The sequence below is a fragment of the Sinocyclocheilus grahami genome, unplaced genomic scaffold, assembly GCF_001515645.1.
Source record: "Sinocyclocheilus grahami isolate Dianchi unplaced genomic scaffold, SAMN03320097.WGS_v1.1 scaffold6.1, whole genome shotgun sequence".
In the NCBI taxonomy this organism is placed as follows: domain Eukaryota; kingdom Metazoa; phylum Chordata; class Actinopteri; order Cypriniformes; family Cyprinidae; genus Sinocyclocheilus; species Sinocyclocheilus grahami.
Genome location: NW_015505185.1, coordinates 3088045 through 3105956, shown reverse-complemented (window position 1 = coordinate 3105956; position 17912 = coordinate 3088045). Strand labels below are relative to the sequence as shown.

Sequence of the window (17912 nt, the reverse complement as noted above, 5' to 3'; positions counted from 1 at the left end):
GAGAGAGAGGAGAGAGAGAGAGAGAGAGAGAGAGAGAGAGAGAGAGAGAGAGAGAGTTACGGGTAGAGGGAGAGAGAACAAGTGAGTGAGATTAAAGGTGCGTGGGGGGTACTCCACTTTCACTCTCAGTGATCAGTGGCCGCTACTTTTAGCATGTCTCCTCCTCATCTGTGGCATTGCCCTTGATTCCACTAACAGCATGAGAGAGAGAAAAAGAGACGAAGAGATCAGCCAGAAGCACAGAAGAGAGCCTTCCCCTCAGTCACCACATCCAAAGGAAGTGGAAAAGAAAAGCTATCAAGCACCCACTAAATGTCAAAAATGAGAGACAGACAATAGCGGAGAATCATCCAAATCAAGGCAGAGTAAACAGGCGAATTAGTAGCTTGTGTTTCAAAATGACTCAGATTCTCACTAGCTCAGTTTTTTTTTTTTTTTTTTTTTCAAAATGGGTTTCCAAGCATTTAAGAACTACAGCACAATAAAAGATCAAATAAAAAAAATCAAGGAACTGTTTTTCACATAAAAACAATAATATAACATAAACTACAAAATCAAAACCTTAGGGTTGATATATACTTTTTTCTGCAGTTATTTGATCAAAAATACAGTTAAAGTTTTATATTTTAATATATTTGTAATTTATTCCTGTGATGGCAAGACTGAATTTTCTGCAGTCATTACTCCAGGCTTCAGTGTCACATGATCCTTCCTGATTTGATGCTCAAGAAAGATTTCTTATTATTATCAATGTTAAAACCAGTTGGAAACTATGACAGACTTTTAAAATTCTAAAGGATTATTTTATGAATAGAAAGTTCAAAAGAACAGCATTTATTTGAAAAATAAATCTTTTGAAACAGTAAATGTCATCACTGTCACTTTTGATCAATTGAATGCATTCTTTTTACTTTCTAAATTCTAATTTACTTTAAAAATACCCCAAGTTTTAATTAGTGTTAATTAGTTTTATGTAATTTAATACCAAGGTAAGAAAATATACATTCAATTTTTACAAATATAATATAATATATGATAAAATAAATCTTATTTTTTATCTTATTTTAATTTTAATCTTATTTTTGCACCTGGATGTCGAGCTGATTGACTGATGGGCAATCATTCTAACAGATTAGTAATTCCCATTTAATAATATATAATATAATATAATATAATATAATATAATATAATAAGAGATGTTTGCATAAGCTTTAGACAATGTAGCCTAAAATTATTTAGAAATTAATAATTATGGGTTGTAAAAAAAAAAAAAAAAAAAGAAGGAACAGCCAAGTTCACAGATCTCAGTACACCCCACATCACTTAGCCATCATCTCTGCTAAACCCTCACACATCCTTACAGCCTCCAGAAAAAAGCACTAGGAGTAGGACCACAAGGAGGAGGGATTTAAAGCCCTACCTGAAGCCCTAGACACAGATTTCAGGAATCACTAGAGCTTGGGCAAAGAACGCCTTAAAAAAAAGGGGGTGAGATGAGAGATTTCACATTTCAAGGGTGAGATATAGCAACCAGTGAAAATGGCCAGTTTAAGATCATCACCTATCACCCATTGTGAGCACACACTCTGTGGGTCAAAAGTAGTCTAGCCCTTAACCCTGGCATGAAGGGAGGGAACAGCTCTCAGAGGGTGACAATGGCAGTAATGACTGGTTGTGGACAAAAGGATACATCAGGGAGAGTGTTGCTTCACAACAAGGGCCTTCTTAAAATAGACTGCTGAGCCAAGAAGGACAGGCTCAGGCTCTTCGAGGGCTGAAGATTCGATGTTGACCGCAATTTTTATAATGAGAGTGGGTGATTAATACCAGAAATTTGATAATTTTACATAATTTTTATCTCTTTTCAAGCGTTTGCATCAGTTACATGGTTATGTTGCAATTCATGCATCAATGAATTGTGAGGACATTTACTGCACACATAAAAAACACAGTCAAACAAATATAAATCGCCCATGAGAAATAAACTACTTCCCTAGAAAAAAAAAAGGAAAAACATTTTTCATTGATATCTTAAAATGTGTCCTGTAATAAAATTTGTTTCCTCTATTTTGGTGCCACATAAATGGCGGCGTGACTAAGACCCTGCCAGCCTCCATTTATTAATACAACAGGAAAATACACCACCTTTATTTAGTTTATCACTCCCCTGTAATCTCTTGCAACCGTCCCTCGACTGCCAGTAACCCTGTCTGCGACAGAACCACAGGTGGGCCAAATTAACGGCAAGATCGGTTTATAAAGCGGTGGTCTTTCCATGTTAATTATTATAGTATAATTTCTCAGATCCAGTATTCATAAGCCTGGCTCTTTTGATAGACACGGCAGTATTAAAAGCCCAGTATGTAATTCTATGAGCCGCACAGCAGCGTATATAATGAGCCATAAATCAAGTATCATTTACTGTCTATCGCAGGCTATTAATCTTTGCTGCGTTACTCAATGGTGCAACTCTGAGGACAGCTGCCTCTCTGAGCTATGCGCTCATAAACATCAACCGTTCAATATCTTTTTATGGTTATGGATGCACACCGTCAACTCGACTCAAACCTCGTCAAAGGTGCCAATCATAAGTTCAAGTGTTGGTGTCTACTTTTCCCTTTCTTTTTTTATCTGCTTATGTTCCCCAAGTAAACTTCCCCTTTATGTCCTGTCCTCAGAGAGAGGCTGTGATCTCTGGCATCGCACTCTGATGAATGGTAAAAGCATGTTCAAATAAAAGCTTGTGTGAGGGAAGGGACGGGACTTTGAGAGTGGTTTTCATGGCAGGCGGCTAAGAGCTGGGATTTGGGAAGACGTGCGGCATGTGCTGCGGAACGGCATGAGAACTGGAGCTGTAAAAACACAAAAAAGACAGATGCAGGGGAGAGATGGGAATTTCCTGTTTGATAAAACTGCAGAAAAATGCACAAGCGTTCGTTTAGAGATGAGGTTTTGCGGTAGTTTTATTGTGGTTGAAAAAATTAAGACTCTCAAATGCTTTCGGGCCGAATTGCAGAATACGAATAAATTTTTAAACTGTACATTCATTGTAGCTTTTCAAGGTTTGATCAAACACAAAGCAATGGTTGCTGGAGGAGATGAGAGTTCCTAAACTTTCAGGTTCAGTCAGGAGCACTCAGTAGGGTGTCTACTTCAATAGAACAAGCACAACCGAACTTGGTTGTTTTCCAATTTAGGCCTGAATCAGGATAGCAAGCTGTTGTTTGTTTGCTCTGTTCAAAATGGAAGAGTTCTGAACTGGAATTTGGGCTGTAAAAAGCTTCCAAACTACATCCACCCCAGCAGCACGTACAGTAAACCACATTTCCCCAGCACCGGTGCACTGGATTACATGCATCTCTCAAAACAAAATGTACAAGAGTAATATTTTCAAGTCTCCAGAATAAAAAGTGCCTGGGTGGTATGACTGAACAATGTGCAATGGTAGAGATTCTGCTGAAGCATTTTTTTTTTACTGCGTTATATCTGTGATGCAACTTTTTTAAAAATCTGACAAGCAAACCGAGCACTTTTATTATATATTCATTGTTTATAATGGAAGCAATTTAGTTTTGATGCACTGCATTAAGAAACGCACTCAGTTTTACTTTGTTCATCTCAATTTGCAGCATTAAATCAGAATTCAACAGTATGGCTTCAAACATGGCATGAAGTAATATTCAATGTATTATCAACATGAATGTTGTTTTCAACTCAGTGCTTACATAATGTGAAGCTGTTTTTGCACCGATGCCAGACTTATTTATTTGTTAAGAATTATCTTATCTTTTGATTGCATCCATCAAGTTTCAATAAATACAATTATTTAAGCCACTATACATTATAGAAAAATAGGTATTACAAGACTATATATAGACTACGATCATATCATGATGGAAGATTTTGGCCATGCTGTCCACTTCTAAGCGAGTAATAAAAAATAGCAGGCCGTATTTGGCCTGGCCATGTCTATATTTGAGGACGCATCAAACGGCCCTGACTCCCGAAGGTCGACTCAAGAACATTGAAACCTCAACCGAGGCAGCTGTGGAAACAATGGCTGCACTGCTGTCGCCAATCAACAAACAAGTGCTCCCCGAGCGGCCCATCTCCCCTACTGCTCACAGCCATTAAGAGAGGGCCAGCAGGCCCAAATCTACAGCAGGGCAGAGGGGCCACAGCTGTGGGGAGCACTGGCACAGCAGGGATCTCTAAGAATTGAGAGAGGAGTACGGATGAAGACACAAATCGATGCACTGTGATGATAATACTGCAAAATCATCCAATAAGCATGAATACGGAAGTTTTAGTTGGGTTTTCTTACATTCCGACTCCTGTGCCACAAATAAAGAATAATGACATAACTACGACATAATCTGCCCAAAAATAAACATGCTGCATCACAATCTTTGTTTACAATAAATACTATTATCTGAAAAAAATAATATCCAAAACTATTTAATTTTGCATTTTTAGATCATCAGAAGTTATTAAAATAAATCAAATTAATTAAAGTTTACTATTAAATAAAATAACATTTGGAAAAAGTTGCGCAGAGATAGTTTTGAGAACACATTTTAACAACCAAAGAAATTGAATTCTGCATATTTAGCCAGTTGGTTTTAAAGTTAATATGTAACAGATTTTCTGAAAAAAAAATTTAATTTTAAAAAAGAAAAAAGAAAATCGGAAGTTGGAGTAAACTAGCAGAAAAAATAATCAGATCAAATTAATGAAATGCACATGATACTGGGTACATGCAGCCTAAATGGTATTATTATCCTGCAGCTATTAGTGGTTCCTGATCTGAGACCAGCAGATTTAAGGTCCCAGTCCAAAAATAGCATGTTTACTTAATAGTATACACCCAATTTCCATTGTATGCAAAGCATTTTGCAAAACTCACTGCTTTTGCTGCATCAATGAACTCAATGAAGTGGCCAACACTGACCATTTAAGAAAGCACAATCCCAGCTCCTCACTCTTCCATCTAACCATTTACTCTGTCTATTGTTACCAAACATGTCAAACCCTGAAGGTAAAAACCCATTAGTTATAATTATTCACCTATGTCAGTGATCAGAGAGCCCCAGGCTAATGGCATCAGCTGCCCTCGACTCAACAGCGAAGCTGCGGTTAAGCGTGTGCCAGAAGAATGGATGGATGGATAACTGCTCTCAAGCAGACATTTACATCCGAGCTGTATGGTCAGTGGGAACATTATATCTATATTCTCCTGCACTAACCCACTCTTCCACAGACATTTATCCTCATAACTTTCCCATTACACACAATGCATTGACCATCCAACGAGGACTTCCCGGTATGGGTGTCATATCTCAGCATTACTAGGAGCTAAAACGGCTCTTATGTTCGCTTTAGAATGGTGATGCGATTCCTTTAATGATGTTATTATTTAAGAAACCACTCTGACTTGAGCCAAGTGTACATTCGCCATTCCTTCTCACATTTAACACTATTAAGCGTATCCTCCGCATTCAGACTTTGTGATTTCAGACCTTGGCTGATATTCTCGGGATCCAGCTTTGATTGTTAACTGACTTGATGCGGCACTTATCTGCTCCAAGGGTCTTCCCAATAGTGGAGTATACCTGCAGTCGAACACAGTAACGTAGCAACCAGGGTCACATGACCCATGCGCACTGCAGGGAGTTGATATTGTACACCTCCAGGGCCAGAGAACTGGCAAAGAAGTGAGCAGACCCCTCTATCACGTTCAGTTCTCCTCCTACATTACATTATTAACTGCTTTTTCGTTTCAGCATTTCAGGCTTATGGATGTAGGTGTGTCTCTACCAACAGGCATAAGAGAAAAAAAATAATTCTGGCATTTGAAAGCTTGGGCAAAAACAGTCTGTATTATATACAATTCTTGTGTTGACATACTTCCTATTCAAACAGGAAGCTTGGGTAGGACATATCAAAGCACCTTCATCATTTAAACATCCAAAAGCCCTTAGTTAAAAATGCAGCATGACAAAATTTAATTGGTGCTTGTTATTATATTGGGGGGGGGGGGGTCAATACACATCTGCATAAATTAATAAATGGTAAATTTAGAGGAAATGCGCATGCACAATTAAACATTCAAACAGATCAGCCTGTAACAGATTTGACACCAAGATAACAGGAATGGACTACAAAGCCACAAAACACCTTATTTGATTTAATTTTGCATTAGGTCGGCAGCAGAGGGTTTGTATGAGGTACAGAGCTGTCAGAAACAAGCTTGACTTAATAAACCATTTATTGTTAAGATGGTCTGACAGCAGGTCATCACAAGGTGAAACAGAGTCATGAATCTCTGAGACCCCAAGCATTGCAGGGTCAGCTACCCTGCGAAACATATCAGAGATTTCCACTGGACTTTCATGGCTGCTTATGATTGATCATTTAAATTTGATGTAGAGATGGGCAGGCCTATGTTCAAAGGCTCTGTTTCATTCATAATTGATTGGCAATTATTCTGTCGATTACCAACAAGCCGCACGTTTCACTGTGAACTCCTCTAACCGAGGAGGTTTAAGACCCGAAGCCTAGAACATGAGCTCCAGACATAATACGTCAATACCAAAGAAACCGCCACCCAAGAGCTGCCTGCATATTCAGCGAGACGCAACCTTTAACGACGGAGGCCTATGGGTAATTAATGTGCTGTTCATTTTACTAATAACTAGCTTAATTATTCATCACAGACACTAGCCACAGATAAATGATTGTGATTTATTGTATCACTGCATCAGGGTCTTTGAGTAATTAGTGCTGCTGGAAAGCACAACACTTGGCCCTTTGTGCCACAGCGCTAAATTTGAGCTATTATGACCATACACAAGTGTCTATATTGTCATTCACAACATCTATGATTCATAAAATTTGTCATTTAAAGTGCTTAAGTATGATGCTTATATTTGACTAACTGTTTTATTTGCTATGTATTATTACACTGTTTGTAATGTTTAAATTCAAATACAAAATTAGTGAAGAAAATAATTCTGATTAAATCAATGCCCTCACATATTTGTCTATAACACAAATTAATATGTGAGTTTGTATGTGTTGTTGTGTTTTGGAGCACGACAGCTACCCTGCGAAACATATCAGAGATTTCCACTGGACTTTCATGGCTGCTTATGATTGATCATTTAAATTTGATGTAGAGATGGGCAGGCCTATGTTCAAAGGCTCTGTTTCATTCATAATTGATTGGCAATTATTCTGTCGATTACCAACAAGCCGCACGTTTCACTGTGAACTCCTCTAACCGAGGAGGTTTAAGACCCGAAGCCTAGAACATGAGCTCCAGACATAATACGTCAATACCAAAGAAACCGCCACCCAAGAGCTGCCTGCATATTCAGCGAGACGCAACCTTTAACGACGGAGGCCTATGGGTAATTAATGTGCTGTTCATTTTACTAATAACTAGCTTAATTATTCATCACAGACACTAGCCACAGATAAATGATTGTGATTTATTGTATCACTGCATCAGGGTCTTTGAGTAATTAGTGCTGCTGGAAAGCACAACACTTGGCCCTTTGTGCCACAGCGCTAAATTTGAGCTATTATGACCATACACAAGTGTCTATATTGTCATTCACAACATCTATGATTCATAAAATTTGTCATTTAAAGTGCTTAAGTATGATGCTTATATTTGACTAACTGTTTTATTTGCTATGTATTATTACACTGTTTGTAATGTTTAAATTCAAATACAAAATTAGTGAAGAAAATAATTCTGATTAAATCAATGCCCTCACATATTTGTCTATAACACAAATTAATATGTGAGTTTGTATGTGTTGTTGTGTTTTGGAGCACGAGAGAGAGAGAGAGAGAGAGAGAGAGCGAAACCTATCAATATCTTAGAGCTAGCAGTCTCAGAACAGAACACATCAGCCAGGACAGGGCCGAAAATAAAAGCCTGCACCATTTGCAACTCCAACAGGGAGACACTCCTAATGGGCCTCCGTAAGTTCACCAGAGGAGAGGGCCTACAGGAGATTTATTTTAAAAACCGCGAGGAAAATGTGATGACAGTTGGGCTGAGAATTCCAAATAAAAATCTGCTGCTGAATAAGGGATTGTTTGAGCTCTGCTAGTGTCAAATAAAATAGCTCGTCATATTCGAAGCCATGTGGGGCAAAAACCTCAGCGATCAAAAACATCACTGCCATAAAGGTGCGACATCATTCTTCCAGTCGAAAATGAAATTGTCATCAGTGGCAGTATTAATTGTAAATATAATGTTATTTATATTTAATACACTACCATTCAAAAGTTTGGGGTTAGTAAGGTTTTTTTTAAGCAAGGATGCATTAAATTGGTTAAAAGTGATAAATACTTTTATAATGTTACAAAAGATTTTTAATTTAAATAAATGCTGTTCTTTTGAACATTATATAAAGAATCATGAAAAAAATGCATCAGTTTACAAGAAAGTATTTTCAACACTGATGATAAATGTTTCTAGAGCACTAAATCAGTGTATTATGATTTCTAAAGGATCATGTGGCACTGAAGACTGGAATAATTGCTGAAAATTCAGCTTTGCCATTACAGAAATAAATTAGATTTTAAAACGCATTAAAAGGGGAGAAAAGTGTTATTTTAAATAGCAATAATTTTTCACAAAAGTTACTGTTTTACTGTATTTTTCATCAAATATACATAAACATATATTCAAGATGACTCCTTTTGTTGCAAAAAAGATAGTCATGCAGCTTTAGAAAAACCATATGGTGAGCAAATGATGACAGATTTTAATTTTTGGGTGAACAATCCCTTGAAACAATTGCGGCCGTGCACAGCATGATATGAAATAGGTCAGCCGAGACACCTGTGAATTAGAGCACAGCACACTGACTGAGTCTTGAAAAGGTGCGAGTTTGTTTTGGCGTCGGTGTAGCGACAGGGGAGTAAAGCAGGTCAGTCCTCTCAAGCGCACTGTCCCTCCTGTTGTTTCAGCTGTATCAGCATTAGAAAAACGTCCCCAGCAAGTTCCCTTCTCCCTGCATACTTCAGAGAGACCCAGCATTGCCCTTTACTAGGGGTTGGGTACTGAACTCGGTACTTAAGGGTACCGACCGAACTGAGTCGGTACTACCGAGTAGAGCCCGACCGATATATCGTTTTGCCGATATTATCGGCCGATATGAACAGTTTTTTTACAGAACATATAACGCAGATAAAATGCTTGAAATGGTGTAATTACTTCGTTTGTCCAGCAAAGCGCGCTCCATTGTTTGCCACTGGCGACCTGGATGAAGCGCTTTAAAGCTTAGTCTATGGAAAACCATTGAAACTTTGAACGGCCATATTTCAGTAACGGCGCTGCGAATCCGCACCAAATTCGGGGGATCCCTTCAGCTCGAGGAACCCTCTTGAATGCGAATCGAGTGTACTTCTAGAGGCCCACTTCGAATGAGACCACCCCCGCGTCGATAGCCCCCGGGGTTCGGGAGTTACGGGTGGTTAAATTCACGGTCCGGCGCCGACCGATCAAGCGATCCTGGGGGGCTACCGACACGCGGAGGGTGGCGTTCGAGAGGATTCCTCGAGCTGAAGCGATACGCACGACGTATTCGTAATGAGACTCATTTATAAATCTGTTGTCAACAAAAATAAACATTGAGGTCTTCCTGCGAGTTTCCGCCAAAATAAAAGTTGAGAAAAAGCAAGAACTCTTATCAACATTCATAAATGTTAGTATTGTAATTTTACTGTTGTTCTGTAAAATAAAAAATAAAAAAGTAAGACAATACTAATGATAATAATCATTACAACAGCTCTGTTTTAATACATTTATTATAACATTCACACAGTGTTCAAATTAGGATCTGTAATATTTTCTAATGTTTTAAAAGAAGTCTCTTCTCAGCAAGGCTGCTTTTAATTGTACAGTAAAAAAAAAAAAAAACATGCCTGATTCAAGAAGGGTGTCTGCCAAAAATTATTATTTTACCAACTTATTAATTTTAAGTTAAATTGTGCTTTGTTGGTATAGTGTCTGCAAGAATGTTAAAATGTTCAGTGTTCAATATTTTAAAATTGTTGTTTTGTATTTTGTATTTATTTTGAAAAGCAAGACAAAACAGTAAAAAGCACATTTTGGCTTTTTAATTTATGCAATGGTGAAAAACAAATTGCCAACATACCATGGAAAAAAAACTTGAAAAACCATGTTCGGTATTCGGCCTTTCACCCAGTGTTTAATTTTGTTCGGTTTTGGCTTCGGCCAAGAATTTTGATTTCGGTGCATCCCTATTTATATTGTATTTATTTACAGAGGTATATTATTGTCACACTTCACACTTCTCTAGTAAGTTTAGTCTGTTTCTGAAGACAGTAGCGCAAATCCGTGAATGAATGTTCCGAAGTGAAAAACTTCAACGGAATAAAGTTGAATGGAATTTAATTAAAGTTGAATAAACTTCAACTTTACTGTTCAGTGCACTGATGTCAGACTCATTTTGTATAATAAAGTTTGTTAAATTGATAAATGCCCTGCCTCCATTACGTATCTCTGTCACGTCATTATAAGTGTTTGATCACCACATTTGAGTGATCATTGCAAAAAATGTGTTTATGTATATATATTCTGTTTATGTATATACTGTATTCTATATACAGTACCAGTCAAATGTTTGGACACACGAATGTGAAAGTGTCCAAACTTTTGACTGATACTGTACAATAATATACACAAAGAATATCGGCCGATATATCGATATCGGCCTTTTTTTACTCCCTAATATCGGTATCGTATTCGCCCCAAAAAAAAACATATTGGTCGGGCTCTACTACCGAGTTCACATTAAATCAATCGGTGCCAAATTTCAGAACCGGAGAACGCATCTGGGTGCATACGCTACAGAGAGAGAAAGAGAGACCCTGTGATGTGATGTCACCCCTGCAACTCGTTCAAACAACACACAGGGCAAGCCGAAATGTTCTGAAGTATGGTTACATTTCTAGGGCCATATGGTTTGGTCGAACCGGTTCACCAAATTGGACTGAATCGTACAGTTCGCATCTCGAGTCGGCACTGATCCACAATTTTCTAAAGTTTTTCACTTTCAGACATGCCTTACAGTCCTACGACTCTAAATAAACCAATATCCCGGAGTATTCATTACTCCTGTAACTCCAGCAGCACTGAAAAACAAGCTGTGCAGACAGAGAACCGATGAGCATGAACAGATATACTGAGCATGCGTGTACTACCAAACGAACGGTACTGCTACAGCGGTTCTCGAGTCAACAGTTCTCGAATAACCAGTACACTGAACCGAGTACTAGAGATGCACCGATTGCAATTTTCTTGGCCGATTCCGATTGATCAAGCGATCCTGGGGGGCTACCGACACGCGGAGGGTGGCGTTCGAGAGGATTCCTCGAGCTGAAGCGATACGCACGACGTATTCGTAATGAGACTCATTTAAAAATCTGTTGTCAACAAAAATAAACATTGAGGTCTTCCTGCGAGTTTCCGCCAAAATAAAAGTTGAGAAAAAGCAAGAACTCTTATCAACATTCATAAATGTTAGTATTGTAATTTTACTGTTGTTCTGTAAAATAAAAAATAAAAAAGTAAGACAATACTAATGATAATAATCATTACAACAGCTCTGTTTTAATACATTTATTATAACATTCACACAGTGTTCAAATTAGGATCTGTAATATGTTCTAATGTTTTAAAAGAAGTCTCTTCTCAGCAAGGCTGCTTTTAATTGTACAGTAAAAAAAAAAAAAAACATGCCTGATTCAAGAAGGGTGTCTGCCAAAAATTATTATTTTACCAACTTATTAATTTTAAGTTAAATTGTGCTTTGTTGGTATAGTGTCTGCAAGAATGTTAAAATGTTCAGTGTTCAATATTTTAAAATTGTTGTTTTGTATTTTGTATTTATTTTGAAAAGCAAGACAAAACAGTAAAAAGCACATTTTGGCTTTTTAATTTATGCAATGGTGAAAAACAAATTGCCAACATACCATGGAAAAAAAACTTGAAAAACCATGTTCGGTATTCGGCCTTTCACCCAGTGTTTAATTTTGTTCGGTTTTGGCTTCGGCCAAGAATTTTGATTTCGGTGCATCCCTATTTATATTGTATTTATTTACAGAGGTATATTATTGTCACACTTCACACTTCTCTAGTAAGTTTAGTCTGTTTCTGAAGACAGTAGCGCAAATCCGTGAATGAATGTTCCGAAGTGAAAAACTTCAACGGAATAAAGTTGAATGGAATTTAATTAAAGTTGAATAAACTTCAACTTTACTGTTCAGTGCACTGATGTCAGACTCATTTTGTATAATAAAGTTTGTTAAATTGATAAATGCCCTGCCTCCATTACGTATCTCTGTCACGTCATTATAAGTGTTTGATCACCACATTTGAGTGATCATTGCAAAAAATGTGTTTATGTATATATATTCTGTTTATGTATATACTGTATTCTATATACAGTACCAGTCAAATGTTTGGACACACGAATGTGAAAGTGTCCAAACTTTTGACTGATACTGTACAATAATATACACAAAGAATATCGGCCGATATATCGATATCGGCCTTTTTTTACTCCCTAATATCGGTATCGTATTCGCCCCAAAAAAAAACATATTGGTCGGGCTCTACTACCGAGTTCACATTAAATCAATCGGTGCCAAATTTCAGAACCGGAGAACGCATCTGGGCACATACGCTACAGAGAGAGAAAGAGAGACCCTGTGATGTGATGTCACCCCTGCAACTCGTTCAAACAACACACAGGGCAAGCCGAAATGTTCTGAAGTATGGTTACATTTCTAGGGCCATATGGTTTGGTCGAACCGGTTCACCAAATTGGACTGAATCGTACAGTTCGCATCTCGAGTCGGCACTGATCCACAATTTTCTAAAGTTTTTCACTTTCAGACATGCCTTACAGTCCTACGACTCTAAATAAACCAATATCCCGGAGTATTCATTACTCCTGTAACTCCAGCAGCACTGAAAAACAAGCTGTGCAGACAGAGAACCGATGAGCATGAACAGATATACTGAGCATGCGTGTACTACCAAACGAACGGTACTGCTACAGCGGTTCTCGAGTCAACAGTTCTCGAATAACCAGTACACTGAACCGAGTACTAGAGATGCACCGATTGCAATTTTCTTGGCCGATTCCGATTTCTGATTTTTTGGAAGTGTGACCTGCCGATACCGATTTTTGCCGCTTCTGATTTTCTTTCCAAGATATATAATTGACAGCGTACACAAACAAAAATCTATGCAAATTTCAATGCTAAAATTATTTACATAATAAAATAAATCATTAAACACTACAATTCCCCCAATCTGATCTAAGTTATAGATTTTCTCTCACTTAAACAACTCTCAAAATAAAGTGCTCTGTGACTGGAAAGAGGAAGAAATAGTTAACTTAAAATGAATTGCTGTATGTAACAAAACAGATGTCATTTCCCACTATGTTTATAAATGGTAATTTTTTTCTGCTAACCTTATTAAATGTGTCATCTTTCACATCAAATTCTTACTTTGTTTCAGTTAATTCAGTTAGAATAATAAGAACCTAAATCATATTTTCTACCGCCGTATGCATCTATACATTTCTGTGAGTTACTTTGTGTGTGCTGTCTCTCTCACACACTCACTCAGGCTGTGTAAGCCTCATCTGGCACGGTATCAGTCGCCATTTACACTGAATGCAATTAAAATTAGAATAATTTTCACGCGAAACGACATGTTTACACGCGACTGAGTGTGCGTGCGGCTGTGACGTCAATGCCGGCGCCGCTGGCAATAAAAGGATCGGCTCGGCATCGGCAAGATGTGAGACTGACCAGCCGGTCAACGATCCGGGCCGGTTATGTGAAAAATCGGCCGATTCCGATCACTGGCCTGTCAATCAGTGCATCTCTACCGAGAACCGTTTCTTTCGGACACATTCGACATTTCGGACACGTTCGATATACTGAGAACCGATGAGCTGGAAATTGAGCATGTGTGCAGTACCGAACGGTACAGCGGGTCTCGAGTCAACAGTTCTCAAATCACCAGTACACTGAACCTTTCAGACACGTTCGAGAACCGTTTCTTTCGGACATGTTCGACATACTGGGAACCGATGAGCTGGAGATACGCAGCATGCGTGAAGCTAAAACTGATGCTGTGCTGATATTATGAGCGCGAGTGAACCGAGGACTTGAATGAGGGGGCAAATTTGATGGAATGAAGTTTATTTAACAGATAAAACTTACTGGAAAGTGCAAATGCAACTATATTACAACAACATTTTAACATGATGAACATGCTGTTCAGTCAAAACATGTAAATGAATATTAATATTTACTATTGTGTATGCACGTTATATTATAAGCTTCATGAGATGGATTTCTGTACAGTTAAGGTTCTGTTACAGTTTCTGTAAAAAGTTGATGAAGACTTCTTTCTTCATATCTGACATCCACATTTACGTATCAGTGCCAGTATTGGGTGCTTTTGCGAAACGTAAATGTAAGAAACTTATCCAAGATGATGATGACGATGGTTATTACTACTTATCATAAGTTATGATTACAAATTACTTTATTTGAATGTGTTTGAATGTATTTTAATTTGCTGGGATGATAGAATTGACGTCATTATGTGATGACGTAAAAGAACCGGTGAACCGGTTCATTGAAACGAACTGTCCGAAAGAACCGTTCGCGGAAAAGAACCGGACTGCCCATCACTAGTATAAATACTACACAAATACTGAAGCATGCGTGAAGCTCGCGGTGATTTTCGGCCTCTGCATCTCACTATATGACGGCATGAACACAAAAACGTAATCTCCAGAGCTGCTGTGAGAGTCACTTCGTAAGAATTTTTCTGTTTCATTTGAGAAAACTAGCATCATCATAGTGTATACACTAGAGGTCGACCGATATATATCGGTCGGCCGATATATCGGGCCGATATTTGTCATTTTTTAATATATTGGCATCGGCCGATATCCGTGTTCAGTAGCGCCATTATTATTAGTGTGACATTTTAGCATGCAAATGAAGGGGAAAACTTCAAGATATCGGCCCTAAAAATCGGCAGCACATATCGGCCATTGGCTGACCCTGACCTCTAAACATCGGCATCGGTTATAGAAAAACCCATATCGGTCGATCTCTAGTATACACACAGAAACTTCATGGCAACCCGTCAAAATAAAAGTACGGTTTAACAGAAATATATTACTCTGTATTACTTTTGTACAGTATATTGCACATCTTTGAATATTCAATTTTCTATCAAATTTAAATAAAACAATGAAATGATAAAAATTAATTACAACCAGATTAATCACTTAATTGTAGAAAAAAAAAACAATTATTAGCCTATTAAAAATGTTTTAAAGGAATAATCACACAATTTTTCTTCCATGTATTAATTTTAACAGTAAACCTCAGTTTGTTTGCTAAAAAATAAAAGGGTTTAATTTTCATTTGATTTAAAATAAATGTTTAATACCTTCATAGAAAGAAAAAGTTTGTAGTCTATTGTTCAAAATGTTGGAATTGAGACTTTTGGACTTATTTTTTAAATGAAATAAATGTTTAAAATATAAAATTGTGTAAAATGTGTAAAATACCGAAAAAGGTACCGGCACCGAAATTCAGGTACTGATACTGGTACCATACCGGTTAAAATGTGAACGGTACCCAACCCTACCCTTTACCCTCTCTCGCTACATCAAAAGCCTAGCGTGCGTCTGCTGCAGCTAACAGCTGTTGCTTACCAGTTGCGCTCAAGGCTAATTTTGTTTGATGCTTCGATTCGTGCAGTGCCTTACGTGCAAAGCTAAGTGTATTTGTGTCTTTGGTCAATATGAAAGGAAGATGGCACTTGTTTTGTTCTTAGATGTAGCTGGTGTGCCATCTGCTTTTAAAGATCAAATGAAATCTCACAGCAGTAGCGTGGAAAATCAAGGTAAGTGGTTTCTCAGGGACTTGCGTAGTGAACGGGATAAGCTAAATCCTGAAGTAGGGATTGCGTCTGCATACGCAGCCCAGCCTTTTGCAAGTTCACCATTACATAACTGCACCGTTACTACTGCCAAACAAACAAGTAAAAGAAAAAATGCTTAGTAAACCTGGGCATGAGAGATTAAAGGTTAGTTCAATCGTATATACAGCAAAAGTCGACTGAAAGGACACATGTGAAAAATCAAATCAGTTACAAAAAGTCTCTTTGACTTTGTCTTTTTAAAGAAGACGAGGTGTAATTGAACTCCCTGACATGATTTGCAAAGGAAAAATGCATATTATAAAGGCCTGGCCAACATTCTGTCCTCCTAAATAGAAGTTAACTAAATAAAGCAATAATACACAGTTAAAATAACAGCAAATAAATCACACAATGGAAAAATCAGTGACAACAACAGCCCTCATGAGGGGGGAAAAAAACACGTTGTCTCTTTGCAAATGGATTTGTTGTGGATAGCAAGCCTGCAACACTCATAAACACACTCTCTTACTTTGTCTTTCACTCTCTCTCTTTGCCAGTAATCTCTCTCTCTGTGTGAGAAAAACGGCCTCTAAATTTAGCATCAGATTTATCATGCGGTAGCAAAGGCTTCAGCTAACCAGAGGGTGGAGCCTCTGAGGGGGGTGTCCGTCACTAGTCACATTCGGAGCCAATAAAAAAGGCCTGGGCCTGACAGCCGTACACACACTGCAGCTAATAGATGCTCCTGCTTCCCTGACCTGTCACGCGGGATAACCCACAGAGATCCGGATGAGCATATTAATACCTTTTTTAGGGGTGCTCCGATCAGGATTTTTGAGGCTGATCACCGATCACAAAAAGCAGTATCTGCCGATACGATCACCGATACCGATCTTTTTAAAGCCTTCTTTTTATCATGTAGAATTATTTATAGTGATGATCCAATCACGATTTTTAGACATGTATTCAGGGCCTGAATTTCATTTTTGAAAATGAATTCCCCTCTTAGTTGAATCTTGAGTGGGGATTTTTTTAATTTGAGGCAATTTGAGGCATTTTTTTAGACATTTTTCAAAAAAATATTTATCTCATCTAAATGTTTGATCATGCACTACATTTTTGTTTTGACAATCGTGCAATTGTGACAATAGCTTACACACAGCACAAGCCTTATTTCGTGAGCTGTAAGTGAGGAAGTGTTACACCAGGTTCGCACATACTCCGTTTGCAGTGCGTATGCAGTCCATGTGTGCTATGTAACTCGCTGTGCAATTTCATAGACAAAATAAATTTTTCATAGACGTGTTTAAAACGCAATAAATTTAAGAAACACATTATCCAATGCTCTTTACTTTTGCATTTACTTTTGCACTTCTAGATTGATTTATTAAGTTGCTCAAGCAAGTGGCAAAACTTTTAAACTACTTTTCTTACATTATCACAAACATTCTAAATTAAAACTTACCATTGACAGAAACAGTCAGCTCTACTGCCTTTTCTTTTGCATGTAATTCTTTATTACAAGCAATCCTGCGGTTCATAAAGAACTTTGTTTTACTACCTCTACAAGTGCCATCTATTATTGCCTTGTTTATCTAAAAGTAGGCCTGCACGATTAATCGAAATTAAATCGCAAAGGTGATAAATCGCGATTAGGCAGAAGCTGCGATTGCCATGTGTATCTTTCAGTGAAGCACGGTTCTGTGATCAGCAGTAAATCTCCATCCGAAGGCCAGAGGGCGCTCTCGCGCAGAAACTCCAAATACGCCCCACAGAAGAAACACAGGAAATGCCTATAGCGGGTTGCTGAATAAACAGATGATTTAACTGCTTTCATTAATTCAGCGTGACTAATAAACACACGACAACGACAATATATGGTTTATCTGAGTTC

At 37.9% G+C, this 17912-nt stretch overlaps 1 protein-coding gene and 1 long non-coding RNA gene across 8 annotated transcripts in view; one reads left to right on the top strand and one right to left on the bottom strand.

Moving 5' to 3' along the window:
* The window catches only part of msi2b (musashi RNA-binding protein 2b), a 248385-nt gene that overhangs the window by 210969 nt on the left and 19504 nt on the right, over window positions 1–17912 (bottom strand). The gene's annotated exons all lie outside the window — the stretch shown is intronic.
* Window positions 13621–17357, top strand: LOC107587520 (uncharacterized). Its single transcript, XR_001609486.1, has 3 exons — window positions 13621–13714; window positions 16977–16980; window positions 17346–17357. It is a non-coding gene; the product is annotated as an uncharacterized lncRNA (long non-coding RNA).